The sequence below is a fragment of the Carcharodon carcharias genome (assembly GCF_017639515.1).
Source record: "Carcharodon carcharias isolate sCarCar2 chromosome 27 unlocalized genomic scaffold, sCarCar2.pri SUPER_27_unloc_2, whole genome shotgun sequence".
Classification (NCBI taxonomy): Eukaryota; Metazoa; Chordata; class Chondrichthyes; order Lamniformes; family Lamnidae; genus Carcharodon; species Carcharodon carcharias.
This window is the reverse complement of record NW_024470635.1, coordinates 2209998-2231863: the sequence shown is the minus strand read 5'-3', so window position 1 is coordinate 2231863 and position 21866 is coordinate 2209998. Positions and strand designations below refer to the sequence as shown.

Genomic DNA, 21866 nt, shown 5'->3' with positions numbered 1-21866 from the left:
CAAGCACCAGGAATAATGAATATAATGTCCATATGTGTCGGATTATCCAATTTGGTAGGAGAAACAGATGCAGATGGGACTTCATAAATGGTGAGAAATTTGGAAGTGGTGATATCCAAATGGCCCTGGATATCCTTGTCCATAAGTCACTGAAAGCTAACATGCAGCAATCAATTAGGAAGGCAAAGGATATGTTGGCCTATATCGCAAAAGGTTTTGCGTGCAAGAGTAAACAAGTTTTGCTTCAATTTTGCGTAACCTTGTTCAACCATGGCTGGAGTATTGTGTACAATTTTCGTATCCTTACCTATGGAAGAATACGCTTGCCATAGAGAAAGAATAGCGGAGGTTTAACAGATTTACTTATGGGATGGCGGGGCTGGTCTCTGAAGGGACATCCAGGAGACTTGTTCTCTCTTCTCATAAGATTAGAAGAAAGACAGTTGATGTCATTGAAACCTGCAGAATTCTCAAGGCGCTAAAAAAAAGTTGGATGTGGAAAGGGAGTTTCCCATGGTGCTGGGATCAAGAACCAGTGAACACGGTCTCAGAATAAAGGACTAGTCATTTAGGACTCAGATAAGGAGGACTTTCTTCATTTAGAGGGTTTGGAATCTTTAGAATTCGCTGCCCAAGACGGCCGTGGAAGCTCAGTCACTGCAATGTTCAAAAGAGGTATCGATAGATTTCTAGACATTGATTATACCATGGGTTTAAGGGAATAGGGAGCGAAAATGGCGTTGAAGCAGGTGGTCAACCGTGACCTAGTTTCATAGCAGAGCAGGCTCGCGGGTGTTGAATGGCCTACACCTGATCCTATTTTCCTCAGCAATGCAATATAATCTGTATATGGGTGGTATGATATATGTACTGTGATTCTTTAATACCTGTTCAGGGATTATGTAGGATACTATTAGGGACTGTTTAGGATTCAAGTGAAATTCTAAAACCCCGTGCTTACTTTAAAGAACTATTCCACTAAAATCCACGTTTATAAACATGAAAACGCACTTTATTCTATACAAAACATAACAAATTAAGTCCCACTAACTCAATACTCTACTTTATGAAGAATTTTGCTGAAATATAGGTTACTTCCTAAGAAGAGGTTTTTTTTTAACTGACGAAATGGTCGAGGCCATCATTTATCTCACGGTAGGCCACAGCCAGCCGGAATTCACTTTCGTTGTCCTCCGTTTTCCTGAAATTCTCTGAGGTATGAAAATTCTTGGAGAATTCACCATGAGATTTTGCCGAAGCGATTTTCCAATTTTATTTAAATACTTCATGATTGTGGTCTCCACAGTTTCAGCTTCTTCTTAACTTCCTTCTTGCTTCGGGGTTTAAACTTCAGGTACACATCCCCGCCCCGAATAACTTCCATTCTCCCGAAGCTTCTGTACAGCTGCTCATCTCACAGCTGATTCACTGGCCGAGCGGCGTACACAGCCCTTAAGTCTAGAAATACATGAGAGGAGACCGTTTTGAAATTGCAATCATCCTTTGATTTGGTTGGAATGTGTGCTGCATAACAATGAAAATAAATATTTTCAAAACAGAATTTAACCAAATGGACCATCGAGTGGGCACCGCTGCCATTAAGCTATTAATAAATATAACATCATTCGGACATATTCTTCTTTTAAAATAAAGGTTTAGTCTGTGAGCATCCCTTAATTGAATTAAAACTAGCTGATCTGGGTGTTTCGATGTGTGCTAGATTTGACATGTAAATATAGCGTGCCTTTGCATTTTTTGAATACAGCATTCAAGAATTGGGGTGAAAACTGACACCTATCCAGCAGATATCAAGCAACATGTTTATATTATTAATAAAATGGATACTATGAAAGGGGTTTGGTTCAGAGGTTGATAATGATATTCATTGGAGGTGGTAGGTATAACTTCAGCAGTTTTCGGTGTGCCAAGCAGAGGCAATGTGGGATCAGAAGGCAGCTGCAAGCCTCCAACCGTTGCCACAGGAACCAAAGCGAAAATAAACTAATTTTGAATTCATAAGGTGAAAATATTTTGCTGGTGTTTGGTTAAGTCTCTGGGTTTTTGTTGCCTTAATGGGGATTAGTTTGGGAATTTGTTAAGAATTATGATAGTGGCAATTTGAAGCCAAGAGTATATATGTTTTTAATCTGTTTAAATTACTGAAATGTTTATTTAAATTCATAAGGGGAAAATGTTTTGCCGGTGTTTTGTTAAGTCTCTGGGTTTTTATTGCCTTAATGGAGATGAGTTTGGGAATTTGTTAAGAAACATGATAGTGGTAATTTGAAGCCAAGTGTATATATGTTTTTAACTTGTTCAAATTACTAAAATGTTTCATTTAGTTTCATGTAAAACCTCGAGAACTCTTGGTCTAATTCCTGAATTTCGGCTCGCATCTCAAAACTCAAAATTATAAGTTATGACAGCTGTTTAAAGTTTCCTTCTGGAATATTTAAATAACTCAGCCATCTCATCACTGACCTACGTGAAAGGTATTTAAGCTCGAAACTGTGCCATTGGTTCTATACTTTCCAGCCGAGGATTCACCTTGCCAAACTATATAAGAGCTTCAGAGTTTTCAATGAAATCACCTTTCATCCTTTTAAACGCCAGACAGCGCAATTCCATCCCACACGATCTTCCCTCACAGACACAGCGCCTCATTCCATGATTCACTCCAGTGAACATTTGATGCTCCCAAGCATCACGGGAAGAGAGGGAGACAATGAACACAGGACGGACAATATATAGTGTCAGAGGCAGAGAATCTGAGAGAGCAAAAGCGACAGAGCCAGATACACAGAGACTAGGAGGAAAAGATAGAACGGCAAGAACAAATGCTTATCGTCATTCCATATGATTGTTTAGATTTACTAGTTACTTACAGTTAAGGAGTCATAAATGGCTTGAAAAGTTAACACTATTTCTCTCTGCACAGGCGCTGCCATACCTGCTGAGTTTTACACCATTTTTAATTTTATTACATTTCAACAGGTCCTTTCATGGCCTCAGGGCGTCACAAAGCGCCTTAAAGCGAATGAATTACTATCATGCGCACTCACTGTTATAATCGAATGACAGAGAGAAAAAGATTGGGGCAATGTCCTGGGCAAGCCTGTACTGAATTTTTGGTGAGGAATTGAAACTCTTCGCACAGAACGGAATCGTGCTTAATAGGGCCTGACGAAATGAACACGCAGACTGTTGCGGTAAAATGGCTGTAAAATCTTGAGATATTTGGAACAATGGTGCATCTGATTTTGGACATCACTGACTGATTAATTAATAAGATTTAGAATCTGTCTGTGTTTTGTTAAGGAAAAAAAATGCATTGCTCAGTACTTTGGCCTGAACCCGAAATCTGGGCATTCATCATTTTTTTCAAAGTAAGTAAGAGCAATCGTCACTTTAGACCCCTGTATTAGGTCCCCTGAGAAAAAAAAATGAACAACGTTCTCCATCAATTGTAACCACCAGCCAAGCAGCAGCTGCACTGATCTTTTTGTTACAGTCACATTCATTAACACAAAATGTTAAACCAACTAATTTTTGCCCTGGAGACTGTCAAGAGGTATAACTGTGACCAATTCCAACTTCGGTTAGAAATGCAAGGGGTACCAACTGGCCTGGTTTTTGCCATTTACTATCCCGTAATTGGAGCTATCGGAGTTCCATGTAAAGTCATTGAAGTCAGTAGCTGCAAGGATCATTAGCTGGCTATATTAATTTTATCCATTTTACCAATAGCGCGTCTCCACATTACGTGTGTCCTTTCTCCAAGTTAACGTGAAGAATTTTTCTTCTTCATCGTTTTAATTCCTGCCTTTTAAATGGTACAATTTCTCCATTATCTTTTTTTCGGTATTGATGGAAACACTTTTCCACTTTTACAATGCCATTTCTCCCCTCCAGCAGCATCAATCTTTACATTAACTTTATGATTTCTCATTTGAATTGATAGTATATTCCTATAACTGATACAATTTTATTGCTTTCATTATATAAATCCTCCTGCCTAATAACGCTATTGCATGATGGAAATGCAATTGTGTTGTCATGTTGACAGTGATTAAATATCATAGCTTTCGCATTGTAAATTGTGTGCTATTGTGTCAGTGGCGCTGTTACTGAAGGTAAATTATCACACTGTTATCATAATGTACATGTGGAAGTATTTTGGTTGTTGACACTGTTCCTGCTAATGAATTGACACACCGTTATCACGGTACAACTATGGATGTATTATATTGCTGCCACTGTAACTGTGGCTGAATTATCACATTGTTATGACTGTGTACATGTGCAAATATTGTGCCATTCGTTTCTACACTGGCAGAATAATTTATACAGATGATTAACTAAATTTGAGATTTGAGCCACTGAACGTTTCCCGGCTGAATTTAATGAATGAATTTATTGAAGGGACGTTGGTTCGCACCGAGGTGTTAACAAACAGTGTTTCACTGCAGGAGTTCCATTCTCCAAATGCGACCTCATCATGTACCAGTTCCAATGATTCAAGTAAACACCAAAGGTCCTTCCTGCGACATGCTTCCCATTCTACAATTCCTCCGCAAACTCAGTGAAACAGTAATTGTCCATTCAGCTCCCTCTGTTTGAGGGCTTGATTGAAAAAGTTGAATGCCATCTTTTGCATTTGTTCTTTTATTGATTACTGATGTGAAATTCTCTTTGGTTAACCGACATTCGCGTTCTGGTTTCAAGATTTTTTCTACCTCTTCTTGTTCGGCGTTTTAACTAATTATATAATTTTACATTACTTTGCATTTTACTTGATTTACGTTCATTCGGATGTTTGTTTTGGACACAAAAACAATTACCAACAACATAGTTGATGTTTTGCAACTCTCCCTCTCTGGCTCTCTCCTTCTCCCTTTATTATGTTGGAATTGGAATAAATTACTTTCCTGTCCTTGCCCGGTCTCACGCAGATATACTTAGCAATGCTTGTGATCCTGTCTCAAATAACTTTTGATCTCTCACTACATTATTACATGGTGTTGATTGGCGGTGACAGGTCTCCAGGTCATGGTCATGGCGGTGATGTTAAACGGGATTGCTGAAATTTGTGTCCCATTCGGTTTGTTGTCTATCATGCCAGTGTGCAGTTTTCCGGTTGCTTTGAGTTTGGGTGTCATTTACAGTTCTACATGGAAACCGTCGTTTTATACGCATTTCTTTCCAGATGTTAAAAACAAAATATTGTTTATTATTATTCATTCACGGGAAATGGGCATCGCTGCCTAGGCCAGCATTTATTGCCCACCCCTAACTGCCCTTGAAAAGGTGGTGGTAAGCTACCTTCTTGAACCGCTGCAATCCATAAATTGCACCGAGAAGATGGGAATAGTGGCTTTACTGCCCTGTGGAATAATAAAACAAAAGCATTTATTTTGCTTATGGACGTATGTACAGGAGTAATAACACACCTTGTTTCTGCATTATAAAGGTAACATTTTAAACGTTACGCGAATGGGCCTCAATGACTGAATTCTGCCCACATTAACCCTTTTCTCCCATTCATTCTGATTTTGCTGATCACTGCTAAGTCCATCAGGCAATTCCAGCTGTCAATTGAGTCCGCAGGAGACTCAGGACAAGAACAATGAAGACAATCAGGATAACGCAGAGTTGGAGAAGTGGAGAAATCCCATGCTTTCACTTTTCCCCATTTCGGGCAGTTTCATTCTGTTGTAATCTTTATATGATATAACCATCCTCTATGTCTGCATTAAGCTTCAAGGGAGTAAGGTAAGGCTGGATGGCCTCAACTTTAATGCAGGAGTATTACAGTTAAAAGTGATGAGTTAAGGGTGAGGATTAACACGTGGGATTGTGATATAGTAGCCATCACTGAGACGTGGCTGAGGGAAGGCAGGATTGGCAGCTCAGCATTCTGGCATATAGTTATAGGAGCTGGAGATGGTGGGTTATGCAAAGAAACTAAACCATTACTAAATTTAAAATTGAAAATCAACCTGTCAAAAGAAATTAAACTGAATATTGAAAATGCGTATGTCAAAAGATATTAAATGTAATTCTCAAATTAAATAATTATCACAATATATTAAAATTGCTACTGAAATGAAATATCTAGCAAAAGATATTAAATTCAACATCAAAATTGAATAAATTGGCTGAAAAAATATATTAGTTGTTCGGTGGCACACAAGTTTAGGCAAATTGTATATCATTAAGTGACAGAACAACCACAAGTTTAGATAAAGTAAAAGTGATTAAATATGTTAATTGACAGAAAGATATCAAAAATAAATAAATCAGCCAAAAGATATTAAATTTGAAAATAAAAAAATCGATCAACAGATATTAAATTGAATTAACAGAATAAATGTAAGTTTAAATGGAATAGGATTAATAAATCTGCCAATTGATTCAAACGCAAGTTTAGATACATATTAATTGTATATACATTAATTGACAGAGCAAACAAACACGCTTCAAATATGATTACTGTGCTAATCAACAGGAAACAGCACGAGTTGAGATGAATTTTATATTAGCACTAACTATATTAACTGGCAGGAGACTCAAGTTTAGACAACTTGAATACGAGTACTAAATAGGTTCAACGAAAGAACAAATGCCAGTTTAGATTAAGTAAATCTCATATTTATGTTAACTGGCAGAACAAATGCAAGCTTAGATAAAGTGAGTCTTATTATTAAATATGTTAACTGACAGAACAAATACACGTTTAGAAAAATTAAATCTAATTATTAAACATGTTAACCGATGGAACAAATGGAAGTTTAGATAAAGTAATTCTAATTATTAAATATGTTAGTTGACTGAACAAACTCAAGTTTAGGTTGAATGTGTCAATTGATATGAGGCACTTTTAGACAAACTAAATATTAACGGTAAAATGTCAATTGACAGATAAAACAAACATGTTTAAATATGATGATTAAATGTGTTAAATCGACAGAGAAAAAAAACGAATTTGGACAAACTGATCAATGAGCCTTAAATATTGCAATTAAATCCGTCCATAGGTTTATTCACAGAACGAACAAATTTAAACTGAATATGATTATTAAATTGTTCAATTGAGGTAAATGTAAGTTTAATATAAATATTAACATTAAATGTGTTTACATTTGATTGAAATTAAATAGCTATTGAATTGATGTGAATTTAATGTTGAAATTAAACCTGCCAAATGATGAATTGAAGCTTTGAATTGTAATTATCAGGTAGAAAGATTCAGGATTCCCCAGTTAAATTGCTGAATTTTGGATTATGTTAATATTTGGGGGAATTAATTAGTATTTTTGTTCATTTATCAGTTTAGGGGATGTTAATGGTTAACTGACGATTATCGATTGCCCATTGGTTAATTTCTATCACTTCTTGGACAATCCTCCCTCTGATGCATTGACAAAAGCTGCCTCAAACAGAGCCTGGACCTCTCTCCGTGGTGCCAGGGCGAGTTCGGCCGCTCCTTGCGCGCGCCGCCCGGATGCAAGGCGCCACCACCACAATCTTGGGGAAGGAAGGGACAGGAAGTAGAGACTTCCAGGGGAGATGTAGAGAAGGGCGGGGCTTCTGGAGGACGTGACGCCAGCCGAGCGACAAAATCGTCTGACATCATAGGAGGGAATGAACTGCGCGCGCAGCCAGCATTCCCATGGACACCAGAGGGTGAGATACCCCAGTTTGAAAATAGAGGAGTGATGTAATTAATAAGTTAGAGAGAAAGAGAGAAAAAAACCCAGTGTGAAAATAGAGGAGGAATGTAATGAATAAATTAGAGAGAGAACAACCAATTGTGAAAATAGATGAGGAATGTAATGAATTAATTAGGGAGAAAGAGAGAAACCCTGTGTGAAAATAGAGGAGGAATGTAATTAATAAATTAGAGAGAGAGAGTAACAGTGTGAAAATAGAGGAGAAATGTAATTAATAAGTTACAGAGAGAGAAACGCAGTGGGAAAATAGAGCAGGAATTAATTAAATGAGAGAGAGAGCAACCCAGTGTGAAAATAGAGGAGCAAAGTAATTATTAAGTTAGAGATAGAGACCCATTGCCAAAACAGAAGAGGCATCTACTTAATAAATGAGAGAGAGAGAGAGAGTAAACCAGTGTAAAAATAGAGGAGGAATCTAATGAATAAATTAGAGAGAGAGCAACCCAGTGCGAAAACAGAGGAGGAATATAATTAGTAAATTAGGGAGGGAGAGAGAGAGAGCGAGAGCGTTACCCAGTGTGAAAATAGAGGAGGAATGTAATTAATAAGTTAGAGACAGAGAGAGCAACTCAGTGAGAAAATAGAGGATGAATGCAATTCATAAATTAGAGAGAGAGCAGTGAAGTGTGAAAATAGAGGAGGAATGTAAATAATAAATCAGGGAGAGAGAGAAAGAGAGAGGAAACTAGTGTGAAAATAGAGGAGGAATGTAATTAATAAATTAGAGAGAGAGACCCAGTGTGAAATTGGAGAAAGAATGTAACTAATAAATTAGAGAGAGCAAACCAGTGTGAAAATAGAGGAGGAATGTAATTAATGAATTAGAGAGAGAGCAACCAAGTGTGAAAATGGAGGATGAATGTAATTTTTAAAATTGAGATAGAGTCTGAGAGAGAGAAATCCAGTGTGAAAGTAGAGAAGGAATGTAATTAATAAATTAGGGAGAGCAACCCAGTGTGAAAATAGGAGGAATGTAATTAATAAATTAGAGAGCGTGCAACCCAGTGTGAAAACAGGGGAGGAGTGTAATTAATGAATTAGTGAGGGAGTGAGCAACCCAGTGTGAAAAGGGAGGAGGAATGTAATCAATAAATTAGAGAGAGAGTAACCCAGTGTGAAAATAGAGGAGGAATAATTAATAAATTCAAGAGAGAGAGACAGCCAGTGTGTAAATGGAGGACGTATGTAATTAATAAGTTAGAGAGAGAGAGAGAGATAGCAACCCAGTGTGAAATTGGAGGAGGAATGTTATTAATAAATTAGAGAGAGAGCAACCCAGTGTCAAAATAGAGGACTGTAATTAATAAATGAGAAAGAGAGAGTAACCCAGCGTGAAAATAGTGGTGGAATGTAATCCACAAATTAGAGAGAGAGAGAGAGAGAGAGTAAACCAGTGTGAAAATATAGGAGGAATGTAATTAATAAATTTGAGAGAGAGAGAGAGCTACCCAGTGTGAAAGTAGAGGAGGAATGTAAATAATGAAGTAGCGGGAGGGAGATTAACCTGGAGTTAAAATGGAGGAGTAATTTAAATAATAAATTAGAGAGCAACCCGGTGTGAAAATGGAGGAAAAATATAATTAATAATTTAGAGAGAGAAGGAGAGAGCAACCCAGTGTGAAAATAGATGAGGAATGCAATTAATAAATTAGAGAAAGAGATCCAGTGTGAAAATAGAGCAGGAATATAATTAATAAATTAGAGAGAGCATCCCAGTGTGAAAATAGAGGAGGAATGTAATTAAAGAATTAGAGGGAGAGCAGCTCAGTGTCAAAATAGAAGAATGTAATTAATAAATTAGAGAGGAAGAGACAGGAACCGAGTATGAAAATACAGGAGGAATGTAATTAAAAAATTAGAGAGAGAGAAATGCAGTGTGAAAAAAGAAGTGGAATGTAATTAATAAATTAGAGAGAGAGAGCAATCTAGTGTGAAAATAGAAGACGATTGTAATTAATAAAATGGAGAGAGAGAGTAACAGTGTGAAAATAGAGGAGAAATGTAATTAATAAGTTACAGTGAGAGAAAAGCAGTGGGAAAATAGAGCAGGAATTAACTAATAAATGAGAGAGAGAGAGCAACCCAGTGTGAAAATAGAGGAGCAAAGTAATGATTAAGTTAGAGATAGAGACCCAATGTGAAAATAGAAGAGGCATCTACTTAATAAATGAGAGAGAGAGAGAGAGTAATCCAGTGTAAAAATAGAGGAGGAATCTAATGAATAAATTAGAGAGAGAGCAACCCAGTGCGAAAACAGAGGAGGAATATAATTAGTAAATTAGGGAGGGAGAGAGAGCGTTACCCAGTGTGAAAATCGAGGAGGAATGTAATGAATGAATTAGAGCGAGAGACCCAATGTGAAATTAGAGGAGGAACATAATAAATTAAAGAGAGAGCAACCCAGTATGAAAATGGAGGAGGAATGCAATTTTTAAATTTGAGATAGAGAGAGTGAGAGAGAGAAACCCAGTGTGAAAATAGAGGAGGAATGTAATCAATAAATTAGATAGCGAGAGAGTAACCCAGCGTGAAAATAAAGGAGCAATGTAATTAATAAAGGAGGGAGAGAGAGCAACCCAGTGTGAAAATGGACGAGGAATGTAATCAAACAATTAGAGAGAGAGAGTAACCCAGTGTGAAAATACCGGAGGAATATAATTAATAAATTCGAGAGAGAGAGACAGCCAGTGTGTAAATGGAGGAGGTATGTAATTAATAAATTAGAGAGAGAGAGAGAGCAACTCAGTGTGAAAATAGAGGAATGTAATTAATAAATGAGAGAGGGAGAGAGAGTAAGCGAGAGTGAAAATACAGGAGGAATGTAATTAAAAAATTAGAGATCGAGAATGTAATTAATAAATTAGAGAGAGGGAGCAATCTAGTGTGAAAATAGAGTAGGATTGTAATTAATAAAACAGGTAGAGAGCAAGCCACTGTGAAAATAAGTGAGGAATGTAATTAATACATTAGGGAGAGTGCAACCCAGTGTGAAAATAGCGGAGGAATGTAATTAATAAGTTAGAGACAGAGAGAGCAACTCAGTGAGAAAATAGAGGATGAATGCAATTCATAAATTAGAGAGAAAGCAGTGAAGTGTGAAAATAGAGGAGGAATGTAAATAATAAATCAGGGAGAGAGAGAAAGAGAGATGAAACTAGTGTGAAAATAGAGGAGGAATGTAATTAATAAATTAGAGAGAGAGACCCAGTGTGAAATTGGAGAAAGAATGTAACTAATAAATTAGAGAGAGCAAACCAGTGTAAAAATAGAGGAGGAATGTAATTAATGAATTAGAGAGAGAGCAACCAAGTGTGAAAATGGAGGATGAATGTAATTTTTAAAATTGAGATAGAGTCTGAGAGAGAGAAATCCAGTGTGAAAGTAGAGGAGGAATGTAATTAATAAATTAGAGAGCGTGCAACCCAGTGTGAAAACAGGGGAGGAGTGTAATTAATGAATTAGCGAGGGAGTGAGCAACCCAGTGTGAAAAGGGAGGAGGAATGTAATCAATAAATTAGAGAGAGAGTAACCCAGTGTGAAAATAGAGCAGGAATAATTAATAAATTCAAGAGAGAGAGACAGCCAGTGTGTAAATGGAGGACGTATGTAATTAATAAGTTAGAGAGAGAGAGAGAGATAGCAACCTAGTGTGAAATTGGAGGAGGAATGTTATTAATAAATTAGAGAGAGAGTAACCCAGTGTGAAAATAGAAGAGGAATGTAATTAGTGAACAAGAGAGAGAGCAACCCAGTGTCAAAATAGAGGACTGTAGTTAATAAATGAGAAAGAGAGAGTAACCCAGCGTGAAAATAGTGGTGGAATGTAATCCATAAATTAGAGAGAGAGAGAGAGTAAACCAGTGTGAAAATATAGGAGAAATGTAATTAATAAATTTGAGAGAGAGAGCTACCCAGTGTGAAAGTAGAGGAGGAATGTAAATAATGAAGTAGCGGGAGGGAGATTAACCTGGAGTTAAAATGGATGAGTAATTTAAATAATAAATTAGAGAGCAACCCAGTGTGAAAATGGAGGAAAAATATAATTAATAATTTAGGGAGAGAAAGAGAGAGCAACCAGTGTGAAAATAGACGAGGAATGCAATTAATAAATTAGAGAAAGAGATCCAGTGTGAAAATAGAGCAGGAATATAATTAATAAATTAGAGAGAGCATCCCAGTGTGAAAATAGAGGAGGAATGTAATTAAAGAATTAGAGGGAGAGCAGCTCAGTGTCAAAATTGAGGAATGTAATTAATAAATTAGAGAGGGAGAGACAGGAACTGAGCGTGAAAATACAGGAGGAATGTAATTAAAAAATTAGAGAGAGAGAAATGCAGTGTGAAAAAAGAAGTGGAATGTAATTAATAAATTAGAGAGAGAGAGCAATCTAGTGTGAAAATAGAGGACGATTGTAATTAATAAAATGGAGAGAGAGCAAACCACTGTGAAAATAAGTGAGGAATGGAATTAATACATTAGAGAGTGCGACTCAGTGTGAAACTAGAGGAGGAATGTAATTAATAAATTAGAGAGAGAGCAGTGAAGTGTGAAAATAGAGGAGGAATGTAATTAATAAATTAGAGAGAAAGCAGTGAAGTGTGAAGATAGAGGAGGAAGTTAATTACTAAATTAGACAGAGAGAGCAAACCAGTCTGAAAAAAGTGGAGGAATGTAGTTAACGAATTAGAGAGCAGCCCAGTGTCAAATTGGAGGAATGAAATTAACAACAGAGAGGGAGAAAGAGTAAACAAGCGTGAAAGTACAGGAGAACTGTAATTTAATAATGAGAGAGAGAAATGCAGTGTGAAATTAGAAGAGGAATGCAATTAATATATACGAGAGAGAGGCCCGGTGTGAAAATAGAGGAGGAATGTAATTAATAAATTATAGAGAGAGAGCAATCGAGTGTGAAAGTATGGGAGGAATGTAAATAATAAATTAGAGACAGAGAAAGCAAACTAGTGTGAAAATAGAGCAGGAATGCAATTCATAAATTAGAGAGAGAGCAACCTGGTGTGAAAATAGAGGAGGAATTTAATTAATTAATCAGGTAGTCAGCAACGCATCCTGAAAATGGAGGGGAAATGTAATTCATAAATTTGAGATAGAGAGTAACCCAGTGTGTAAACAGAGGAGCAATATAATTAATAAATTAGAGAGAGAACAACAAAGTGTGAAAGTAGAGGAGGAATGTTATTGATAAGTTAGAGAGTGCAACCCAGTATGAAAATAGAGGAAGAATGTAATTAATAAAGCGAGAGAGAGAGAGAGAGCAACCCAGTGTCAAAGTAGAGGAGGAATGTAATTAACAAATTAGAGACAGAGAGAGTAACCCAGAGTGAAATTAGAGGAGGAATTTAATTCATAAATTAGAGAGGGGGACCCAGTGTGAAAATAGAGGAGGAATGTAATTAATGTATTAGACAGAGAGCAGCCCAGTGTCAAAATAGAGGAATGTACTTATTAAATTAGAGAGAGAGAGTAAACCAGTGTGAAAATGGAGGAGGCATGTAATCAATAAATGAGAGAGAGAGTAACCCAGTGTGAAAATAGAGGAGGAATATAATTAATAAATTCGAGAGAGAGAGATAGCCAGTGTGTAAATGGAGGAGGTATGTAATTAATAAATGAGAGCGAGAGAGCCACCCAGTGTGAAAATAGTGGAGGAATGTCATTAATAAATTAGAGAGAGCAAGCCAGTGTGAAAATAGAGGAGGAATGTAATTAATGAACGAGAGAGAGAGAGCAACCCAGTGTCAAAATAGAGGACTGTAATTAATAAATGAGAGAGAGAGAATAACCCAGCGTGAAAATAGTGGTGGAACGTAATCGACAAATTAGAGAGAGCAACCCAGTGAGAAAATAGAGGAGGAATGTAGTTCATAAATTTGAGATAGAGAGTAACCAAGTGTGTAAACAGAGGAACAATGTAATTAATGAATTAGAGAGAGAACAACCCAATGTGAAAGCAGAGAAGGAATGTAATTAATACATTAGGGAGAGTGCAACCTATTCTGAAAATGGAGCAAGAATGTAATTAACAAATTAGAGACAGAGAGAGTAACCAAGAGTGAAATTAGAGGAGGATTGTAATTCATAAATTAGAGAGAGAGACCCAGTGTGAAAATATAGGAAGAATGTAATTAATGTCTTAGACAGAGAGCAGCCCTGTTTCAAAATAGAGGAGGATTGTAATTAATAATTTAGAGAGAGAGAGAGAGAGAGCAACCCAGTGTCAAAATAGAGGAGGATTGTAATTAATGAAGTAGCGGGAGGGAGATTAACCTGGAGTTAAAATGGAGGAGTAATTTAAATAATAAATTAGAGAGCAACCCAGTGTGAAAATGGAAGAAATATATAATTAATAATTTAGAGAGAGAGAGAAAGAGAGAGCAACCCAGTGTGAAAATAGACGAGGAATGTAATTAATAGATTAGAGAGAGAGAGCAACCCAGTGTGAAAATAGAGGAAGAATGTAATTAATAAATTAGAGAAAGAGACCCAGTGTGAAAATAGAGCAGGAATATAATTAATAAATTAGAGAGAGTATCCCAGTGTGGAAATCGAGGAGGAATGTAATTAAAGAATTAGAGGGAGAGCAGCTCAGTGTCAAAATAGAGGAATGGAATTAATAAATTAGAGAGGGAGAGACAGGAACCGAGCGTGAAAATACAGGAGGAATGTAATTAAAAAATTAGAGAGAGAGAGCAATCTAGTGTGAAAATAGAGGACGATTGTAATTAATAAAATGGAGAGAGAGCAAACCACTGTGAAAATAAGTGAGGAATGGAATTAATACATTAGGGAGAGTGCAACCCAGTGTGAAAATAGAGGAGGAATGAAATTAATAAATTAGAGACAGAGAGAGCAACTCAGTGTGAAAATAGAGGACGAATGTAATTAAAAAATTAGAGAGAGAGAAATGCAGTGTGAAAAAAGAAGTGGAATGTAATTAATGAATTAGAGAGAGAGAGAGAGAGCAATCTAGTGTGAAAATAGAGGAGGATTGTAATTAATAAAATGGAGAGAGAGCAAACCACTGTGAAAATAAATGAAGAATGGAATTAATACATTAGGGAGAGTGCAACCCAGTGTGAAAATAGAGGAGGAATGTAATTAATAAATAGGAGAGAGAGCAGTGAAGTGTAAAAATAGAGGAGGAATGTAATTACTAAATTAGACAGAGATAGCAACCCAGTCTGAAAAAAATGGAGGAATGTAGTTAATGAATTACAGAGAGAGCAGCCCAGTGTCAAAATGGAGGAATGAAATTAATAACAGAGAGCAAGCGAGAGTAACCAAGCGTGAAAGTACAGGAGGAATGTAATTTAAAAATGGGAGAGAGAAATGCAGTGTGAAACTAGAAGAGGAATGCAATTAATAAATATGTGAGAGAGACCCGGTGTGAAAATAGAGGAGGAATGTAATTAATGAATCAGATAGTCAGCAACGCATCGTGAAAATGGAGGGGGAATGTAATTCATAAATTTGAGATAGAGAGTAACCCAGTGTGTAAACAGAGGAGCAATATAATTAATAAATTAGAGAGAGAGCAACCCAGTGTGAAAGTAGAGGAGGAATGTAATTGATAAATTAGAGAGTGCAACCCAGTATGAAAATAGAGGAAGAATGTAATTAATAAATATGAGAGAGAGAGAGCAACCCAGTGTTAAAATAGAGGAGGAATGTAATTAATACATTAGGGAGAGAGCAACCGAGTCTAAAAATGGAGGAGGAATGTAATTAACAAATTAGAGACAGAGAGAGTAACCCAGAGTGAAATTAGAGGAGGAATGTAATTAATGTATTAGAGAGCAGCCCAGTGTCAAAATAGAGGAATGTAATTAATAAATTAGAGAGAGAGAGAGAGAGTAAACCAGTGTGAAAATAGAGGAGGAATGTAAGTAATAATTTAGAGAGAGAGCAACCCAGTGTGAAAATGGAGGAGGAATGTAATCAATAAATGAGAGAGAGTAACCCAGTGTGAAAATAGAGGAGGAATATAATTAATAAATTCGAGAGAGAGAGACAGCCAGTGCGTAAATGGAGGAAGTATGTAATTAATAAATGAGAGAGAGAGAGAGCCACCCAGTGTGAAAATGGAGGAGAAATGTTATTAATAAATTAGGAGAGAGTAACCCATTGTGAAAATAGTGGAGGAATATAATTAGTTCGAGAGAGAGAGAGACAGCCAGTGCGTAAATGGAGGAAGTATGTAATTAATAAGTGAGAGAGAGAGAGAGCCACCCAGTGTGAAAATGGAGGAGAAATGTTATTAATAAATTAGGAGAGAGTAACCCAGTGTGAAAATAGTGGAGGAATGTCATTAATAAATTAGAGAGAGCAAGCCAGTGTGAAAATAGAGGAGGAATGTAATTAATGAACTAGAGAGAGAGCAACCCAGTGTCAAAATAGAGGACTGTAATTAATAAATGAGAGAGAGAGAGAGAGAGTAACCCAGCGTGAACATAGTGGTGGAATGTAATCCACAAAGTAGAGAGAGAGAGCAACCCAGTGAGAAAATGGGGGAGAATTGCAGTTCATAAATTTGAGATAGAGAGTAACCAAGTGTGTAAGCAGAGGAACAATGTAATTAATGAATTGGAGAGAGAGCAACCCAGTGTGAAAGTAGAGGAGGAATGTAATTAATAAATGAGGAAGAGCAACCCAGTGTGAAAATAGAGGAGGAATGTAATTAATACATCAGGGAGAGAGCAACCTATTCTGAAAATGGAGCAAGAATGTAATTTAGAAATTAGAGACAGAGAGAGTAACCAAGAGTGAAATTAGAGGAGGATTGTAATTCATAAATTAGAGAGAGAGACCCAGTGTGAAAATATAGGAGGAATGTAATTAATGTATTAGACAGAGAGCAGCCCAGTTTCAAAATAGAGGAGGGTTGTAATTAATGAAGTAGCAGGAGGGAGATTAACCTGGAGTTAAAATGGAGGAGTAATTTAAATAATAAATTAGAGAGCAACCCAGTGTGAAAATGGAAGAAAAATATAATTAATAATTTAGAGAGAGAGAAAGAAAGAGCAACCCAGTGTGAAAATAGACGAGGAATGTAATTAATACATTAGGGAGAGAGAAACCCAGTGTGAAAATAGAGGAGGAATATTAATAAATTATAGAGAGCATCCCAGTGTGAAAATAGAGGAGGAATGTAATTAAAGAATTAGAGGGAGAGCAGCTCAGTGTCAAAATAGAGGAATGTAATTAATAAATTAGAGAGGGAGAGAGAGGAACCGAGCATGAAAATACAGGAGGAATGTAATTAAAAAGTTAGAGAGAGAGAGCAATCTAGTGTGAAAATAGAGGAGGATTGCAATTAATAAAATGGAGAGAAAGCAAACCACTGTGAAAATAAGTGAGGAATGGAATTAATACATTAGGGAGAGTGCAACCCAGTGTGAACATAGAGGAGGAATATAATTAATAAATTAGAGAGCGCAGTGAAGTGTGAAAATAGAGGAGGAATGTAATTACTAAATTAGACAGAGAGAGCAACCCAGTCCGAAAAAGTGCAGGAATGTAGTTAACGAATTAGAGAGAGAGCAGCCCAGTGTCAAAATAGAGGAATGAAATTAATAACAGAGAGGGAGAGAGAGTAACCAAGCGTGAAAGTACAGGAGGAATGTAATTTAAAAATGAGAGAGAGAAATGCAGTGTGAAACTAGAAGAGGAATGCAATTAATAAATACAAGAGAGAGGCCTGGTGTGAAAATAGAAGAATGTAATTAATAAATTAGACAGAGCAACCCGTTATGATAACAGTGGAGGAATGTAATTAATAAATTATAGAGAGAGAGAGCAACCGAATGTGAAAGTAGGTGAGGAATGTAAATAATAAATTAGAGACAGAGAGAGCAACCCAGAGTGAAAATAGAGCAGGAATGTAATCTATAAATTATAGAGAAAGTAACCCAGTGTGAAAATAGAGGAGGAATGCAATTAATGAACTAGAGACAGAGCAACCCAGTGTCAAAGTAGAGGAATGTAATTAATAAACGAGAGAGGGAGAGAGTAACCCAACGTGAAAATAGTGGTGGAATGTAATCCACAAATTAGAGACCAAGCAACCTAGTGAGAAAATGGAGGAGGAATGTACTTCATAAATTTGAGATAGAGAGTAACCCAGTGTGTAAACAGAGGAACAATGTAATTAATAAATTAGAGAGAGAGCAACCCAGTGTGAAAGTAGAGGAGGAATGTAATTAATAAATGAGAGAGAGCAACCCAGTGTGAAAATGGAGGAGGAATGTAATTAATACATTAGGGAGAGAGCAACCTATGCTGAAAATGGAGCAAGAATGTAATTAACAAATTAGAGACAGAGAGAGTAACCAAGAGTGAAATTAGAGGAGGATTGTAATTCATAAATAATAGAGAGAGACCCAGTGTGAAAATATAGGAGGAATGTAATTAATGTATTAGACAGAGAGCAGCCCTGTTTCAAAATAGAGGAGGATTGTAATTAATGAAGTAGCGGGAGGGCGATTAACCTGGAGTTAAAATGGAGGAGTAACTTAAATAATAAATTAGAGAACAACCCAGTGTGAAAATGGAAGAAAAATATAATTAATAATTTAGAGAGAGAGGAGAGAGCAACCCAGTGTGAAAATAGACGAGGAATGTAATTAATACATTAGGGAGAGAGCAACCCAGTGTGAAAATAGAGGAGGAATGTAATTAATAAAATAGAGAAAGAGACCCAGTGTGAAAATAGAGCAGGAATATAATTAATAAATTAGAGGGAACATCCCAGTGTGAAAATAGAGGGGGAATGTAATTAATAAAATAGAGAAAGAGACCCAGTGTGAAAATAGAGCAGGAATATAATTAATAAATTACAGAGAACATCCCAGTGTGAAAATAGAGGGGGAATGTAATTAAAGAATTAGAGGGAGAGCAGCTCAGTGTCAAAATAGAGGAATGTAATTAATAAATTAGAGCAACCCAGTGTGAAAATAGAGGAAGAATGTAATTTATAAATTAGAGAGAGACCCAGTGTGATAATGGCAGAGGAATGTAATTACGAATTACAGGGAGAGAAACCCAGTGTGAAAATAGACGAGGAATGGAATTAATAAATTAAAGAGAGAGCAACCTGGTGTGAAAATAGTGGAGGATTGTAATTAATAAATTAGAGAGAGAGCAACCCAGTGTGAAAATATGGCAGGAATGCAATTCATAAAATAGAGAGGGAGACCCAGTGTGAAAATAGATGCAGAATGTAATTAATAAATTAGAGAAAGAGCAACACAGTGTGAAAGTAGAGGAGGAATGTAATCAATAAATTAGAGAGAGTAACCCAGTGTGAAAATAAAAGAGAAATGTAGTTAATAAATTAGGGACATGGAACCCAGTGTGAAAATAGATGAGGAATGTAAATAATACATTATGGAGAGAGCAACCCAGTGGGAAAATGGAGGAGAAAAGTACTTAATGAAGTAGAGAGAGAGCAACCAAGTGTGACAACAGAGGAGGAATGTAATTAATAAATTAGAGAGAGAGCAACCCAGTGTGAATAAAGAAGAGGAAAGTAATTAATAAATGAGAGAGAGAGAAACCCAGTGTGAAAGAAGAGGAGGAATGTAATCAACAAATTAGAGACAGCAACCCAGTGTGAAAATGGAGGGGGAATGTAATTAATAAATTTCAGATTGAGAATAGCCCAGTGTGAAAATAGAGAAGGAATATAATTATAAATTAGAGAGAGAAACCCAGTGTGAAAATAGAAGTGGAATGTAATTAATAAATTAGAGAGCAACCCAGTGTGAAAATAGGCAGGAAGGTAATTCATAAATTAGAGAGCGAGACCCAGTGTGAAACTGTAGGAGAAATGAAATTAACGAATCAGATACTGAGCAACATTTCCTGAAAATAGAGGAGGAATATAATTAATAAATTAAAGAGAGAGCAACCCAGTGTGACAATAGAGGAAGAATGTAATTAATAAATTAGAGAGAGAGAGCGAGAGTAACCCAATAGAGGAGGAAGCTAATTCATAAATTAGAGAGGGAGACCCAGTGTGAAAACATAGGAGAAATGGAATTAATGAATTAGATACTGAGCAACACTTCCTGAAAATGGAGGAGGAATGTAATTAATAAGTTAGAGAGAGAGAGCAACCCAGTGTGAAAATAGAGGAGGAAAGTAATTAATAAATCAGAGATTGCAAACCAGTGTGAAAATAGGAGGTCTGTAATTAATAAATTAGAGAGAGAGACAGAGTAGCCCAGTGTGAAAATGGAGGAGGACTGTAATTAATAAATTTCAGATAGAGTAACCCAGTGTGAAAATAGAGGAGTGTAATTCTTAAATTAGAGAGAGACCAACCCAGTGTGAAAATGGAAGAAGAATGTAGTTCATAAATTTCAGATCGAGAGTAACACAGCATTCAAATAAAGGACGAATGTAATTAATAAATTAGAGAGAGAGGGTAACCCAGCATGAAAATAGAGGAGGAATGTAATTCTTAAATTAGAGACAGACCAACCCAGTGTGAAAATGGAAGAAGAATGTAATTCATAAATTTGAGATAATGAGTAACCCAGTGTGAAAACAGAGGAGGAATGTAATTAATAAATTAGAGAGACAGCAACCCAGTGTGAAAATGTAGGAGAAATGTAATTAATGAATCAGATAGTCAGCAACCCATCCTGAAAGTAGAGGGGGAATGTTATTAATAAATTTCAGATTGAGAAGAGCCCAGTGTGAAAATAGAGGATGAATATAATTAATAAATCAGACAGAGAGAGAGAGAGCAACCCAGTGTGAAAGTAGATGAGGAATGTAATCAATAATTTAGAGAGAGCAACCCAGAGTGAAAAAAGGGGAGGAATGTAATTAATAAATTAGAGAGGGAGAGAGCGACCCAGTGTGAAAATAGAGGAAGAATGTAATTAATAAATTAGAGAGAGAGAGAGCTACCCAGTGTGAAAATAGAGGAGGAACCTAATTCATAAATTAGAGAGGGAGACCCAGTGTGAGAATGTAGGAGAAATTGAATTAATGAATTAGATACTGAGCAACCCTTCCTGGAAATGGACGAGGAATGTAATTAATAAGTTAGAGAGAGAGAGCAACCCAGTGTGAAAATAGAGGAGGAAAGTAATTAACAAATCAGAGATTGCAAACCAGTGTGAAAATAGAGGAGGTATGTAACTAATAAATTAGAGAGAGAGACAGAGTAACGCAGTGTGAAAAAGGAGGAGGAATGTAATTAATAAATTTCAGATAGAGAGTAACTCACTGTGAAAATAGAGGGGGGGTCTAATTCTTTAATTAGAGAGAGACCAAACCAGTGTAAAAATGGAGGAACAATGTAATTAATAAGTTTCAGATAGAGAGTAACAGAGCATTCAAATAAAGGATGAATGTAATTAATAAATTAGAGAGAGAGAGTAACCTGGAGTGAAAATAGAGGAGGAATGTAATTAATAAATTAGAGAGAGAGCAAACGAGTGTGAAAATAAAGGGGAAATGTATTGAATAAATTAGAGAGAGACCAAACCAGTGTGAAAATGGATGACTGTAATTAATAAATGAGAGAGAGAGTAACCCAGCATGAAAATAGAGGAGGAATGTAATTCTTAAATTGGAGAGAGACCAACCCAGTGAGAAAATGGAGGAAGAATGTAATTCATAAATTTGAGATAATGAGTAACCCAGTGTGAAAACAGAGGAGGAATGTAATTAATAAATTAGAGAGACAGCAACCCAGTGTGAAAATGTAGGAGAAATGTAATTAATGAATCAGATAGTCAGCAACCCATCCTGAAAGTAGAGGGGGAATGTAATTAATAAATTTCAGATTGAGAAGAGCCCAGTGTGAAATTAGAGGATGAATATAATTAATAAATCAGACAGAGAGAGAGAGCAACCCAGTGTGAAAGTAGATGAGGAATGTAATCAATAATTTAGAGAGAGCAACCCAGAGTGAAAAAAGGGGAGGAATGTAATTAATAAATTAGAGAGGGAGAGAGCGACCCAGTGTGAAAATAGAGGAAGAATGTAATTAATAAATTAGAGAGAGAGAGAGCTACCCAGTGTGAAAATAGAGGAGGAACCTAATTCATAAATTAGAGAGGGAGACCCAGTGTGAGAATGTAGGAGAAATTGAATTAA

At 36.3% G+C, this 21866-nt stretch overlaps 1 long non-coding RNA gene across 2 annotated transcripts in view; it reads right to left on the bottom strand.

The window, feature by feature from the left end:
• Positions 1–5297: 5297 nt before the first annotated feature.
• Positions 5298–21866, bottom strand: part of LOC121273883 — a 54114-nt gene continuing 37545 nt past the window's right edge. For both annotated transcript variants that reach the window (XR_005942110.1, XR_005942111.1), the window contains one exon: positions 5298–5384. This is a non-coding gene — a long non-coding RNA (uncharacterized LOC121273883). The remainder of the gene's footprint in view (positions 5385–21866) is intronic.